Raw genomic sequence first — 16,442 nt, 5'->3', positions numbered from 1 at the left:
CTATGGTGAGCTGTGCAGCGAGGAGTACTGCGCAGACAGGTTCCAAACACACTTCAAATAAGAAGGCGGCCTGAGTGGAAAGGTGAGAGTTTGGGCAGCTGTGCAGACAAAGAAGGCGCCCTTTGGCCTGGGCCTAAATGCTTGTGACACCCCACTGGGTCTGCCGGGCTCTGAGGGACCTGCCCTGGGCCCCCTGCTCCCCTGCCCTTTGTTCAGTCACAGCAGAGATGGCCACAACCACTCCCTCAGTGAGGGCAGTGTACCAAGCTCCCTCAGCCCCGCCCCCTCTCCGCAGGTTACCATGAACTACAGATGCTGCATTCTGAGGCCATGGCATACCGAGAATGCCAAGGGCAGACATGATGACCTTAAATGATTTCCTCTTGTGTCAGTTTTGGTAAACTTTAGGAGCTAGGAAATGGTCCGCTTTACAGAAATGTTCAAATTTACTGGCATTTCATATATTCTCTGCTATAACATTGTCCTGACTCTTTCTCTATATTCTTTACTTATGTTTTTGTTTTCCTTAATCAAAGTGTGTCTTTTAAATCTTTTCAAAGAATATTCTTTGGACTTACTAAATCACCTGAATTTTATACGTTTTCTGTTGTATTAAGTTCTGCTCATATCTTTATTTCTCTTTTTTCTATGTTCTCAGCGTTTATTGTTTTGATTTTCTGATGTCAAGTAAAACACTTGGTTATTCATTTTAATAAAACTTTTTACTTATAAAGATTTGAACTTTTAAAGATTCCCGCTTACTTGTACGTTTCCAAGGGTCCATTCCTCTACACTGTTGCCGGCCTAAGGCTTAGATCACCATTAGCAATGTATATATTGACATATTATCCCCTCGGCTTTCTGTGATTCCATACATCTCACATTTCTTTGCAGACAAGCCATTTGAAATACCCTTAACTTATTTCACAGCCAATAATTCTTTGACATAATGTGTATTTTTTAGAGAAATCATCTTATATAATTAGGCAGAAAATCTCACCTTCCATAGTTTTCTAAACAGCATAATTTCACTCTTCTCACTGCTTAATTTGTTGTATTAAACAACCTTTCAGTATTTAGCTTTATCAATGACATGTTCTTTAAAAATGTTTTAGAGATCCTACCAGTCTTTGAAAACCTCCTTGTTCCTTGTTTCATTTCCAGTTTTATGTATATTTTCTGCCTAGCACCTGATTATTCCAACATCTGATGGGTGGCCAAGGGAATCTAATTCTGGTATTGATTGTTTTTGCTGATTGTCTCCCTTTGTAGCTGATTTCTTCATTATTGTGTAAATTTAGATCATGAGCTCATGTTTAGCTAAACAGCTGACCTTGTAAGAGGCTTAGGTGTGAACGCTCGTAAGTTTCAGCAAAAAGTCGGCAAAGATTTATTTGTGTCCCTCCAATGAGTTGCCCACAAGGACCCCGTTTTCTAGAAGTGTTGGTCCAATACTCCCTCTAGGGGGAGGGGACTTAGACAGGGCTGCTTTCGGCCCCCGATTTTGGGCAGGGGCAGTGGGCGGCCTGTGGCCCGGGCAGGAGCCTCTCTGCGTGTGAACCTGGGAATCATCTCTCCTGCGAACTTCGGTCACCTGGCAGGAAGCTACGATGCCGAGACCTATGGTTAGCTGTGCAGCGATGTATACTGCGTGGACAGCTTCCACACACACTTCAACTAAGTGGGTGGCCTGAGTGGAAAAGTGAGAGTTTGGGCAGCTGTGCAGACAAAGAAGGTGCCCTATGGCCTGGGCATAAGGTTTGTGACACACCACAGGGCCTGCCCGGCTCTGAGGGCACTGCCCTGGGCCCCCTGCTCCCCTGTCCTTTGTTCAGTCACAGCAGAGATGGCCACACACACTCCCTCAGTGAGGGCAGTGTTCCAGGCTCCCTCAGCCCCGCCCACTCTCCGCAGGTTACTATGGACTACAGATTCTGCATTCTGAGGCCAGGGCGTTCCGAGAATGCCAAGGGCAGACATGATGACTTAAATGATTTCCTCTTGTGTCAGTTTTGGTAAACTGTAGGAGCTAGGAAATGGTCAACTTTAAAGAAATGTTCAAATTTACTGGCATTTCATATATTCTCTGCTATAACATTGTCCTGATTCTTTCTATATATTCTTTAATTATGTTTGTGTTTTCCTTAATCAAAGTGTGTCTTTTAAATCTTTTCAAAGAATATTCTTTGGACTTACTACCTCACCTGAATTTTATACGTTTTCTGTGGTATTAAGTTCTGCTCATATCTTTATTTATCTTTTTTCTATGTTCTCAGGGTTTATTGTTTTGATCTTCTGATGTCAATTAAAACACTTGTTTATTCATTTTCATCAATCTTTTTACTTATAAAGATTTGAACTTTTAAAGATTCCAGCTCACTTTTAAGTTTCTAAGGGTCAGGTCCTCTACATTGTGGCTGGCCTAAGGCTTAGTTCACCATATAGCAGTGTATATATTGACATTTTCCCCTCGACTTTCTGTGATTCCCTACATCTCACCTTTCTTTGCAGACAAGCCACTTGAAATACACTTAACTTATTTCACAGCCAATAAGTATTTGAAATAATGTCTATTTTTTAGAGAAATCTTCTTATATAATTAGGCAGAAAATCTCACCTGCCATAGTTTTCAAAACAGCATAATTTCACTCTTCTCAATGCTTAATCTGTGGTATTAAACAACCTTTGAGTATTTAGGTTTATCAACGACATGTACTTTAAAAATGTTTTAGAGATCCTACCAGCCGTTGAAAACCTCCTTGTTCCTTGTTTCAGTTCCAGTTGTATGTATATTTTCTGCCTTGCACCTGATTATTCCAACATCAGATGGATGGCCTAGGGAATCTCATTCTGGTATTGATTGTTTTTGCTGATTGTCTCCCTTTGTAGCTGATTTCTTCAATATTGTGCAAATTTAGATCATGAGCTCATGTTTAGCTAAACAGCTCACCTTGTAAGAGGCTTAGGTGTGAACGCTGGTAAGCTTCAGCAGAAAGTCGGCAAAGATTTATTTGTGTCCCTCCAATGAGTTGCCCGCAAGGACCCCGTTTTCTACAAGTGTTGGTCCAATACTCATTCGAGAGGCAGTGGACTCAGACATGGCTGCTTTTCAGCCTTCGATATGGGGCAGGGCCAGTGGGCGGCCTGTGGCCCGGGCAAGAGCTTCTCCGCATGTGTCCCAGGGACCCATTTGCCTGCGAACTTCGGTCACCTGGCAGGAAGCTACGATGCCCTGACCTATGGTGAGCTGTGCAGCGAGGAGTACTGCGCGGACAGGTTCCAAACACACTTCAAATAAGAAGGCGGCCTAAGTGGAAAGGTGAGAGTTTGGGCAGCTGTGCAGACAAAGAAGGCGCCCTTTGGCCTGGGCCTAAATGCTTGTGACACCCCACTGGGTCTGCCGGGCTCTGAGGGACCTGCCATGGGCCCCCTCCTCCCCTGCCCTTTGTTCAGTCACAGCAGAGATGGCCACAACCACTCCCTCCGTGAAGGCTGTGTTCCAAGCTCCCTCAGCCCCGCCCCCTCTCCGCAGGTTACCATGAACTACAGATGCTGCATTCTGAGGCCATGGCATACCGAGAATGCCAAGGGCAGACATGATGACCTTAAATGATTTCCTCTTGTGTCAGTTTTGGTAAACTTTAGGAGCTAGGAAATGGTCCACTTTACAGAAATGTTCAAATTTACTGGCATTTCATATATTCTCTGCTATAACATTGTCCTGATTCTTTCTCTATATTCTTTACTTATGTTTATGTTTTCCTTTATCAAAGTGTGTCTTTTAAATCTTTTCAAAGAATATTCTTTGGACTTACTAAATCACCTGAATTTTATACGTTTTCTCTTGTATTAAGTTCTGCTCATATCTTTATTTATCTTTTTTCTATGTTCTCAGGGTTTATTGTTTTGATTTTCTGATGTCAAGTAAAACACTTGGTTATTCATTTTAATAAATCTTTTTACTTATAAAGATTTGAACTTTTAAAGATTCCAGCTTACTTGTACGTTCCTAAGGGTCCATTCCTCTACACTGTTGCCGGCCTAAGGCTTAGTTCACCATATAGCAATGTATATGTTGACATATTATCCCCTCGGCTTTCTGTGATTACCTACACCTCACCTTTCTTTGCAGACAAGCCATTTGAAATACCCGTAACTTATTTCACAGCCAATAATTCTTTGAAATAATGTGTATTTTTTAGAGAAATCATCTTATATAATTAGGCAGAAAATCTCACCTTCCATAGTTTTCTAAACAGCATAATTTCACTCTTCTCACAGCTTAATTTGTTGTATTAAAGAACCTTTGAGTATTTAGCTTTATCAATGACATGTACTTTAAAAATGTTTTAGAGATCCTACCAGTCTTTGAAAACATGCTTGTTCCTTGTTTCATTTCCAGGTTTATGTATATTTTCTGCCTAGCACCTGATTATTCCAACATCTGAAGGGTGGCCTAGGGAATCTAATTCTGGTATTGATTGTTTTTGCTGATTGTCTCCCTTTGTAGCTGATTTCTTCATTATTGTGTAAATTTAGATCATGAGCTCATGTTTAGCTAAACAGCTGACCTTGTAAGAGGCTTAGGTGTGAACGCTCCTAAGTTTCAGCAAAAAGTCGGCAAAGATTTATTTGTGTCCCTCTAATGAGTTGCCAACAAGGACCCCGTTTTCTAGAAGTGTTGGTCCAATACTCCCTCTAGGGGTAGGGGACTTAGACAGGGCTGCTTTCGGCCCCCGATCTTGGGCAGGGGCAGTGGGCGGCCTGTGGCCCGGGCAGGAGCCTCTCTGCGTGTGAACATGGGAATATTCTCTCCTGCGAACTTCGGTCACCTGGCAGGAAGCTACGATGCCCAGACCTATGGTTAGCTGTGCAGCGAGGTATACTGCGCGGACAGGTTCCACACACACTTCAACTAAGTGGGTGGCCTGAGTTGAAAAGTGAGAGTTTGGGCAGCTGTGCAGACAAAGAAGGTGCCCTATGGCCTGGGCCTAAAGGTTTGTGACACACCACTGGGCCTGCCCGGCTCTGAGGGACCTGCCCTGGGCCCCCTGCTCCCCTGCCCTTTGTTCAGTCACAGCAGAGATGGCCACACACACTCCCTCAGTGTGGGCAGTGTTCCAGCCTCCCTCAGCCCCGCCCACTCTCCGCAGGTTACCATGGACTACAGATGCTGCATTCTGAGGCCAGGGCGTTCCGAGAATGCCAAGGGCAGACATGATGACCTTAAATGATTTCCTCTTGTGTCAGTTTTGGTAAACTGTAGGAGCTAGGAAATGGTCCACTTTACAGAAATGTTCAAATTTACTGGCATTTCATATATTCTCTGCTATAAGATTGTCCTGATTCTTTCTATATATTCTTTAATTATGTTTGTGTTTTCCTTAATCAAAGTGTGTCTTTTAAATCTTTTCAAAGAATATTCTTTGGACTTACTACCTCACCTGAATTTGATACGTTTTCTGTGGTATTAAGTTCTGCTCATATCTTTATTTATCTTTTTTATATGTTCTCAGGGTTTATTGGTTTGATCTTCTGATGTCAATTACAACACTTGGTTATTCATTTTCATCAATCTTTTTACTTATAATGATTTGAACTTTTAAAGATTCCAGCTCACTTTCAAGTTTCTAAGGGTAAGGTCCTCTACATTGTGGCTGGCCTAAGGCTTAGTTCACCAAATAGCAATGTATATATTGACATTATCCCCTCGACTTTCTGTGATTACCTACATCTCACCTTTCTTTGCAGACCAGCCATTTGAAATACACTTAACTTATTTCACAGCCAATAAGTCTTTGAAATAATGTCTATTTTTTAGAGAAATCTTCTTATATAATTAGGCAGAAAATCTCACCTGCCATAGTTTTCAAAACAGCATAATTTCACTCTTCTCAATGCTTAATCTGTGGTATTAAACAACCTTTGAGTATTTAGGTTTATCAACGAAATGTACTTTAAAAATGTTTTAGAGATCCTACCAGCCTTTGAAAACCTCCTTGTTCCTTCTTTCAGTTCCAGTTTTATGTATATTTTCTGCCTTGCACCTGATTATTCCAACATCAGATGGATGGCCTAGGGAATCTCATTCTGGTATTGATTGTTTTTGCTGATTGTCTCCCTTTGTAGCTGATTTCTTCAATATTGTGTAAATTTAGATCATGAGCTCATGTTTAGCTAAACAGCTGACCTTGTAAGAGGCTTTGGTGTGAACACTGGTAAGCTTCAGCAGAAAGTCGGCAAAGATTAATTTGTATCCCTCCAATGAGTTGCCCGCAAGAACCCCGTTTTCTACATGTGTTGGTCCAATACTCCTTCGAGAGGCAGTGGACTCAGACATGGCTGCTTTTCAGGCTTCGATCTGGGGCAGGGCCAGTGGGCGGCCTGTGGCCCGGGCAGGAGCCTCTCCGCATGTGTCCCGGGACCCATTTGCCTGCGAACTTCAGTCACCTGGCAGGAAGCTACGATGCCTTGACCTATGGTTAGCTGTGCAGCGAGGTGTACTGCGCGGACAGGTACCCAACACACTTCAAATAAGAAGGCGGCCTGAGTGGAAAGGTGAGAGTTTGGGCAGCTGTGCAGACAAAGAAAGCGCCCTTTGGCCTGGGCCTAAATGCTTGTGACACCCCACTGGGTCTGCCGGGCTCTGAGGGCCCTGCCCTTGGCCCCCTGCTCCCCTGCCCTTTGTTCAGTCACAGCAGAGATGGCCACACCCACTCCCTCAGTGAGGGCAGTCTTCCAACCTCCCTCAGCCACGCCCCCTCTCCTCAGGTTACCATGGACTACAGATGCTGCATTCTGAGGCCAGGGCTTTCCGAGAATGCCAAGGGCAGACATGATGACCTTAAATGATTTCCTCTTGTGTCAGTTTTGGTAAACTTTAGGAGCTAGGAAATGGTCCACTTTACAGAAATATTCAAATTTACTGGCAATTCTTATATTCTCCGCTATAACATTGTCCTGATTCTTTCTGTATATTATTTACTTTTTTTGTTTTCCTAAATCAAAGTGTGTCTTTTAAATCTTTTCAAAGAATATTCTTTGGACTTACTAAATTACCTAAATTTTATACGTTTTCTGTTGTATTAAGTTCTGCTCATATCTTTATTTATCTTTTTTCTATGTTCTCAGGGTTTATTGTTTTGATTTTCTGATGTCAAGTAAAACACTTGGTTATTATTTTTAATAAATATTTTTACTTATAAAGATTTGAACTTTTAAAGATTCCAGCTTCCTTGTACGTTCCTAAGGGTCCATTCCTCTACACTGTTGCCGGCCTAAGGCTTAGTTCACCATATAGCAATGTATATATTGACATATTATCCCCTCGGCTTTCTGTGATTCCCTACATCTCACATTTCTTTGCAGACAAGACATTTGAAATACTCTTAACTTATTTCACAGTCAATAAGTCTTTGAAATAATGTGTATTTTTTAGAGAAATCATCTTATATAATTAGGCAGAAAATCTCACCTTCCATAGTTTTCTAAACAGCATAATTTCACTCTTCTCACTGCTTAATTTGTTGTATTAAACAACCTTTGAGTATTTAGCTTTATCAATGACATGTACTTTAAAAATGTTTTAGAGATCCTACCAGTCTTTGAAAACATCCTTGTTCCTTGTTTCTTTTCCAGGTTTATGTATATTTTCTGCCTAGCACCTGATTATTCCAACATCTGACGGATGGCCTAGGGAGTCTAATTCTGGTATTGATTGTTATTGCTGATTGTCTCCCTTTGTAGCTGATTTCTTCATTATTGTGTAAATTTAGGTCATGAGCACATGTTTAGCTAAACAGCTGACCTTGTAAAAGGCTTATGTGTGAACGCTCGTAAGTTTCAGCAAAAAGTCGGCAAAGATTTATTTGTGTCCCTCCGATGAGTTGCCCACAAGGACCCCGTTTTCTAGAAGTGTTGGTCCAATACTCCCTCTAGGGGGAGGGGACTTAGACAGGGCTGCTTTCGGCCCCCGATCTTGGGCAGGGGCAGTGGGCGGCGTGTGGCCCGGGCAGGAGCCTCTCTGCGTGTGAAACTGGGAATCATCTCTCCTGCGAACTTCGGTCACCTGGCAGGAAGCTACGATGCCCAGACCTATGGTTAGCTGTGCAGCGAGGTATACTGGGTGGACAGGTTCCACACACACTTCAAATAAGTGGGTGGCCTCAGTGGAAAAGTGAGAGTTTGGCCAGCTGTGCAGACAAAGAAGGCGCCCTTTGGCCTGGGCCTAAATGCTTGTGACACCCCACTGGGCCTGCCTTGCTCTGAGGGCCCTGCCCTGGGCCCCCTGCTCCCCTGACCTTTGTTCAGTCACAGCAGAGATGGCCACACCCACTCCCTCAGTGAGGGCAGTGTTCCAGCCTCCCTCAGCCCCTCCCACTCTCCACAGGTTACCATGGACTACAGATGCTGCATTCTGAGGCCAGGGCGTTCCGAGAATGCCAAGGGAAGACATGATGACCTTAAATGATTTCCTCTTGTGTCAGTTTTGGTAAACTGTAGGAGCTAGGAAATGGTCCACTTTACAGAAATGTTCAAATTTACTGGCATTTCATATATTCTCTGCTATAACATTGTCCTGATTCTTTCTATATATTCTTTAATTATGTTTGTGCTTTCCTTAATCACAGTGTGTCTTTTAAATCTTTTCAAAGAATATTCTTTGGACTTACTACCTCACCTGAATTTTATACGTTTTCTGTGGTATTAAGTTCTGCTCATATCTATCTTTATCTTTTTTTCTATGTTCTCAGGGTTTATTGTTTTGATCTTTTGATGTCAATTAAAACACTTGGTTATTCATTTTCATCAATCTTTTTACTTATAAAGATTTGAACTTTTAAAGATTCCAGCTCACTTTTAAGTTTCTAAGGGTAAGGTCCTCTACATTGTGGCTGGCCTAAGGCTTAGTTCACCAAATAGCAATGTATATATTGACATTTTCCCCTCGACTTTCTGTGATTCCCTACATCTCACCTTTCTTTGCAGACCAGCCATTTGAAATACACTTAACTTATTTCACAGCCAATAAGTCTTTGAAATAATGTCTATTTTTTAGAGAAATCTTCTTATATAATTAGGCAGAAAATCTCACCTGCCATAGTTTTCAAAACAGCATAATTTCACTCTTCTCAATGCTTAATCTGTGGTATTAAGCAACCTTTGAGTATTTAGGTTTATCAACGAAATGTACTTTAAAAATGTTTTAGAGATCCTACCAGCCTTTGAAAACCTCCTTGTTCCTTGTTTCAGTTCCAGTTTTATGTATATTTTCTGCCTTGCACCTGATTATTCCAACATCAGATGGATGGCTTAGGGAATCTCATTCTGGTATTGATTGTTTTTGCTGATTGTCTCCCTTTGTAGCTGATTTCTTCAATATTGTGTAAATTTAGATCATGAGCTCATGTTTAGCTAAACAGCTGACCTTGTAAGAGGCTTTGGTGTGAACACTGGTAAGCTTCAGCAGAAAGTCGGCAAAGATTAATTTGTATCCCTCCAATGAGTTGCCCGCAAGAACCCCGTTTTCTACATGTGTTGGTCCAATACTCCTTCGAGAGGCAGTGGACTCAGACATGGCTGCTTTTCAGGCTTCGATCTGGGGCAGGGCCAGTGGGCGGCCTGTGGCCCGGGCAGGAGCCTCTCCGCATGTGTCCCGGGACCCATTTGCCTGCGAACTTCAGTCACCTGGCAGGAAGCTACGATGCCTTGACCTATGGTTAGCTGTGCAGCGAGGTGTACTGCGCGGACAGGTACCCAACACACTTCAAATAAGAAGGCGGCCTGAGTGGAAAGGTGAGAGTTTGGGCAGCTGTGCAGACAAAGAAAGCGCCCTTTGGCCTGGGCCTAAATGCTTGTGACACCCCACTGGGTCTGCCGGGCTCTGAGGGCCCTGCCCTGGGCCCCCTGCTCCCCTGCCCTTTGTTCAGTCACAGCAGAGATGGCCACACCCACTCCCTCAGTGAGGGCAGTCTTCCAACCTCCCTCAGCCACGCCCCCTCTCCTCAGGTTACCATGGACTACAGATGCTGCATTCTGAGGCCAGGGCTTTCCGAGAATGCCAAGGGCAGACATGATGACCTTAAATGATTTCCTCTTGTGTCAGTTTTGGTAAACTTTAGGAGCTAGGAAATGGTCCACTTTACAGAAATATTCAAATTTACTGGCAATTCTTATATTCTCCGCTATAACATTGTCCTGATTCTTTCTGTATATTATTTACTTTTTTTGTTTTCCTAAATCAAAGTGTGTCTTTTAAATCTTTTCAAAGAATATTCTTTGGACTTACTAAATTACCTAAATTTTATACGTTTTCTGTTGTATTAAGTTCTGCTCATATCTTTATTTATCTTTTTTCTATGTTCTCAGGGTTTATTGTTTTGATTTTCTGATGTCAAGTAAAACACTTGGTTATTATTTTTAATAAATATTTTTACTTATAAAGATTTGAACTTTTAAAGATTCCAGCTTCCTTGTACGTTCCTAAGGGTCCATTCCTCTACACTGTTGCCGGCCTAAGGCTTAGTTCACCATATAGCAATGTATATATTGACATATTATCCCCTCGGCTTTCTGTGATTCCCTACATCTCACATTTCTTTGCAGACAAGACATTTGAAATACTCTTAACTTATTTCACAGTCAATAAGTCTTTGAAATAATGTGTATTTTTTAGAGAAATCATCTTATATAATTAGGCAGAAAATCTCACCTTCCATAGTTTTCTAAACAGCATAATTTCACTCTTCTCACTGCTTAATTTGTTGTATTAAACAACCTTTGAGTATTTAGCTTTATCAATGACATGTACTTTAAAAATGTTTTAGAGATCCTACCAGTCTTTGAAAACATCCTTGTTCCTTGTTTCTTTTCCAGGTTTATGTATATTTTCTGCCTAGCACCTGATTATTCCAACATCTGACGGATGGCCTAGGGAGTCTAATTCTGGTATTGATTGTTATTGCTGATTGTCTCCCTTTGTAGCTGATTTCTTCATTATTGTGTAAATTTAGGTCATGAGCACATGTTTAGCTAAACAGCTGACCTTGTAAAAGGCTTATGTGTGAACGCTCGTAAGTTTCAGCAAAAAGTGGGCAAAGATTTATTTGTGTCCCTCCGATGAGTTGCCCACAAGGACCCCGTTTTCTAGAAGTGTTGGTCCAATACTCCCTCTAGGGGGAGGGGACTTAGACAGGGCTGCTTTCGGCCCCCGATCTTGGGCAGGGGCAGTGGGCGGCGTGTGGCCCGGGCAGGAGCCTCTCTGCGTGTGAACCTGGGAATCATCTCTCCTGCGAACTTCGGTCACCTGGCAGGAAGCTACGATGCCCAGACCTATGGTTAGCTGTGCAGCGAGGTATACTGGGTGGACAGGTTCCACACACACTTCAAATAAGTGGGTGGCCTCAGTGGAAAAGTGAGAGTTTGGCCAGCTGTGCAGACAAAGAAGGCGCCCTTTGGCCTGGGCCTAAATGCTTGTGACACCCCACTGGGCCTGCCTTGCTCTGAGGGCCCTGCCCTGGGCCCCCTGCTCCCCTGACCTTTGTTCAGTCACAGCAGAGATGGCCACACCCACTCCCTCAGTGAGGGCAGTGTTCCAGCCTCCCTCAGCCCCTCCCACTCTCCACAGGTTACCATGGACTACAGATGCTGCATTCTGAGGCCAGGGCGTTCCGAGAATGCCAAGGGCAGACATGATGACCTTAAATGATTTCCTCTTGTGTCAGTTTTGGTAAACTGTAGGAGCTAGGAAATGGTCCACTTTACAGAAATGTTCAAATTTACTGGCATTTCATATATTCTCTGCTATAACATTGTCCTGATTCTTTCTATATATTCTTTAATTATGTTTGTGCTTTCCTTAATCACAGTGTGTCTTTTAAATCTTTTCAAAGAATATTCTTTGGACTTACTACCTCACCTGAATTTTATACGTTTTCTGTGGTATTAAGTTCTGCTCATATCTATCTTTATCTTTTTTTCTATGTTCTCAGGGTTTATTGTTTTGATCTTTTGATGTAAATTAAAACACTTGGTTATTCATTTTCATCAATCTTTTTACTTATAAAGATTTGAACTTTTAAAGATTCCAGCTCACTTTTAAGTTTCTAAGGGTAAGGTCCTCTACATTGTGGCTGGCCTAAGGCTTAGTTCACCAAATAGCAATGTATATATTGACATTTTCCCCTCGACTTTCTGTGATTCCCTACATCTCACCTTTCTTTGCAGACCAGCCATTTGAAATACACTTAACTTATTTCACAGCCAATAAGTCTTTGAAATAATGTCTATTTTTTAGAGAAATCTTCTTATATAATTAGGCAGAAAATCTCACCTGCCATAGTTTTCAAAACAGCATAATTTCACTCTTCTCAATGCTTAATCTGTGGTATTAAACAACCTTTGAGTATTTAGGTTTATCAACGAAATGTACTTTAAAAATGTTTTAGAGATCCTACCAGCCTTTGAAAACCTCCTTGTTCCTTGTTTCAGTTCCAGTTTTATGTATATTTTCTGCCTTGCACCTGATTATTCCAACATCAGATGGATGGCCTAGGGAATCTCATTCTGGTATTGATTGTTTTTGCTGATTGTCTCCCTTTGTAGCTGATTTCTTCAATATTGTGTAAATTTAGATCATGAGCTCATGTTTAGCTAAACAGCTGACCTTGTAAGAGGCTTTGGTGTGAACACTGGTAAGCTTCAGCAGAAAGTCGGCAAAGATTAATTTGTATCCCTCCAATGAGTTTCCCGCAAGAACCCCGTTTTCTACATGTGTTGGTCCAATACTCCTTCGAGAGGCAGTGGACTCAGACATGGCTGCTTTTCAGGCTTCAATCTGGGGCAGGGCCAGTGGGCGGCCTGTGGCCCGGGCAGGAGCCTCTCCGCATGTGTCCCGGGACCCATTTGCCTGCGAACTTCAGTCACCTGGCAGGAAGCTACGATGCCTTGACCTATGGTTAGCTGTGCAGCGAGGTGTACTGCGCGGACAGGTACCCAACACACTTCAAATAAGAAGGCGGCCTGAGTGGAAAGGTGAGAGTTTGGGCAGCTGTGCAGACAAAGAAAGCGCCCTTTGGCCTGGGCCTAAATGCTTGTGACACCCCACTGGGTCTGCCGGGCTCTGAGGGCCCTGCCCTGGGCCCCCTGCTCCCCTGCCCTTTGTTCAGTCACAGCAGAGATGGCCACACCCACTCCCTCAGTGAGGGCAGTCTTCCAACCTCCCTCAGCCACGCCCCCTCTCCTCAGGTTACCATGGACTACAGATGCTGCATTCTGAGGCCAGGGCTTTCCGAGAATGCCAAGGGCAGACATGATGACCTTAAATGATTTCCTCTTGTGTCAGTTTTGGTAAACTTTAGGAGCTAGGAAATGGTCCACTTTACAGAAATATTCAAATTTACTGGCAATTCTTATATTCTCCGCTATAACATTGTCCTGATTCTTTCTGTATATTATTTACTTTTTTTGTTTTCCTAAATCAAAGTGTGTCTTTTAAATCTTTTCAAAGAATATTCTTTGGACTTACTAAATTACCTAAATTTTATACGTTTTCTGTTGTATTAAGTTCTGCTCATATCTTTATTTATCTTTTTTCTATGTTCTCAGGGTTTATTGTTTTGATTTTCTGATGTCAAGTAAAACACTTGGTTATTATTTTTAATAAATATTTTTACTTATAAAGATTTGAACTTTTAAAGATTCCAGCTTCCTTGTACGTTCCTAAGGGTCCATTCCTCTACACTGTTGCCGGCCTAAGGCTTAGTTCACCATATAGCAATGTATATATTGACATATTATCCCCTCGGCTTTCTGTGATTCCCTACATCTCACATTTCTTTGCAGACAAGACATTTGAAATACTCTTAACTTATTTCACAGTCAATAAGTCTTTGAAATAATCTGTATTTTTTAGAGAAATCATCTTATATAATTAGGCAGAAAATCTCACCTTCCATAGTTTTCTAAACAGCATAATTTCACTCTTCTCACTGCTTAATTTGTTGTATTAAACAACCTTTGAGTATTTAGCTTTATCAATGACATGTACTTTAAAAATGTTTTAGAGATCCTACCAGTCTTTGAAAACATCCTTGTTCCTTGTTTCTTTTCCAGGTTTATGTATATTTTCTGCCTAGCACCTGATTATTCCAACATCTGACGGATGGCCTAGGGAGTCTAATTCTGGTATTGATTGTTATTGCTGATTGTCTCCCTTTGTAGCTGATTTCTTCATTATTGTGTAAATTTAGGTCATGAGCACATGTTTAGCTAAACAGCTGACCTTGTAAAAGGCTTATGTGTGAACGCTCGTAAGTTTCAGCAAAAAGTCGGCAAAGATTTATTTGTGTCCCTCCGATGAGTTGCCCACAAGGACCCCGTTTTCTAGAAGTGTTGGTCCAATACTCCCTCTAGGGGGAGGGGACTTAGACAGGGCTGCTTTCGGGCCCCGATCTTAGGCAGGGGCAGTGGGCGGCGTGTGGCCCGGGCAGGAGCCTCTCTGCGTGTGAACCTGGGAATCATCTCTCCTGCGAACTTCGGTCACCTGGCAGGAAGCTACGATGCCCAGACCTATGGTTAGCTGTGCAGCGAGGTATACTGGGTGGACAGGTTCCACACACACTTCAAATAAGTGGGTGTCCTCAGTGGAAAAGTGAGAGTTTGGCCAGCTGTGCAGACAAAGAAGGCGCCCTTTGGCCTGGGCCTAAATGCTTGTGACACCCCACTGGGCCTGCCTTGCTCTGAGGGCCCTGCCCTGGGCCCCCTGCTCCCCTGACCTTTGTTCAGTCACAGCAGAGATGGCCACACCCACTCCCTCAGTGAGGGCAGTGTTCCAGCCTCCCTCAGCCCCTCCCACTCTCCACAGGTTACCATGGACTACAGATGCTGCATTCTGAGGCCAGGGCGTTCCGAGAATGCCAAGGGCAGACATGATGACCTTAAATGATTTCCTCTTGTGTCAGTTTTGGTAAACTGTAGGAGCTAGGAAATGGTCCACTTTACAGAAATGTTCAAATTTACTGGCATTTCATATATTCTCTGCTATAACATTGTCCTGATTCTTTCTATATATTCTTTAATTGTGTTTGTGCTTTCCTTAATCACAGTGTGTCTTTTAAATCTTTTCAAAGAATATTCTTTGGACTTACTACCTCACCTGAATTTTATACGTTTTCTGTGGTATTAAGTTCTGCTCATATCTATCTTTATCTTTTTTTCTATGTTCTCAGGGTTTATTGTTTTGATCTTTTGATGTCAATTAAAACACTTGGTTATTCATTTTCATCAATCTTTTTACTTATAAAGATTTGAACTTTTAAAGATTCCAGCTCACTTTTAAGTTTCTAAGGGTCAGGTCCTCTACATTGTGGCTGGCCTAAGGCTTAGTTCACCATATAGCAATGTATATATTGACATTTTCCCCTCGACTTTCTGTGATTCCCTACATCTCACCTTTCTTTGCAGACAAGCCATTTGAAATACACTTAACTTATTTCACAGCCAATAAGTCTTTGAAATAATGTCTATTTTTTAGAGAAATCTTCTGACATAATTAGGCAGAAAATCTCACCTGCCATAGTTTTCAAAACAGCATAATTTCACTCTTCTCAATGCTTAATCTGTGGTATTAAACAACCTTTGAGTATTTAGGTTTATCAATGACATGTACTTTAAAAATGTTTTAGAGATCCTACCAGCCTTTGAAAACCTCCTTGTTCCTTCTTTCAGTTCCAGTTTTATGTATATTTTCTGCCTTGCACCTGATTATTCCAACATCAGATGGATGGCCTAGGGAATCTCATTCTGGTATTGATTGTTTTTGCTGATTGTCTCCCTTTGTAACTGATTTCTTCAATATTGTGTAAATTTAGATCATGAGCTCATGTTTAGCTAAACAGCTGACCTTGTAAGAGGCTTAGGTGTGAACGCTGGTAAGCTTCAGCAGAAAGTCGGCAAAGATTTATTTGTGTCCCTCCAATGAGTTGCCCGCAAGGACCCCGTTTTCTACAAGTGTTGGTCCAATACTCCTTCGAGAGGCAGTGGACTCAGACATGGCTGCTTTTCAGGCTTCGATCTGGGGCAGGGCCAGTGGGCGGCCTGTGGCCCGGGCAGGAGCCTCTCCGCATGTGTCCCAGGGACACATTTGCCTGCGAACTTCGGTCACCTGGCAGGAAGCTACGATAACCTGACCTATGGTTAGCTGTGCAGCGAGGTGTACTGCGTGGACAGGTTCCAAACACACTTCAAATAAGAGGGCGGCCTGAGTGGAAAGGTGAGAGTTTGGGCAGCTGTGCAGACAAAGAAGGCGCCCTTTGGCCTGGGCCTAAATGCTTGTGACACCCCACTGGGTCTGCCGGGCTCTGAGGGCCCTGCCCTGGGCCCCCTGCCCCCCTGCCCTTTGTTCAGTCACAGCAGAGATGGCCACACAAACTCCCTCAGTGATG

Source organism: Mesoplodon bidens (assembly GCF_964165515.1).
Source record: "Mesoplodon bidens genome assembly, chromosome: Y".
Lineage (NCBI taxonomy): Eukaryota > Metazoa > Chordata > Mammalia > Artiodactyla > Ziphiidae > Mesoplodon > Mesoplodon bidens.
Note: the sequence above shows the minus strand (reverse complement) of the source record.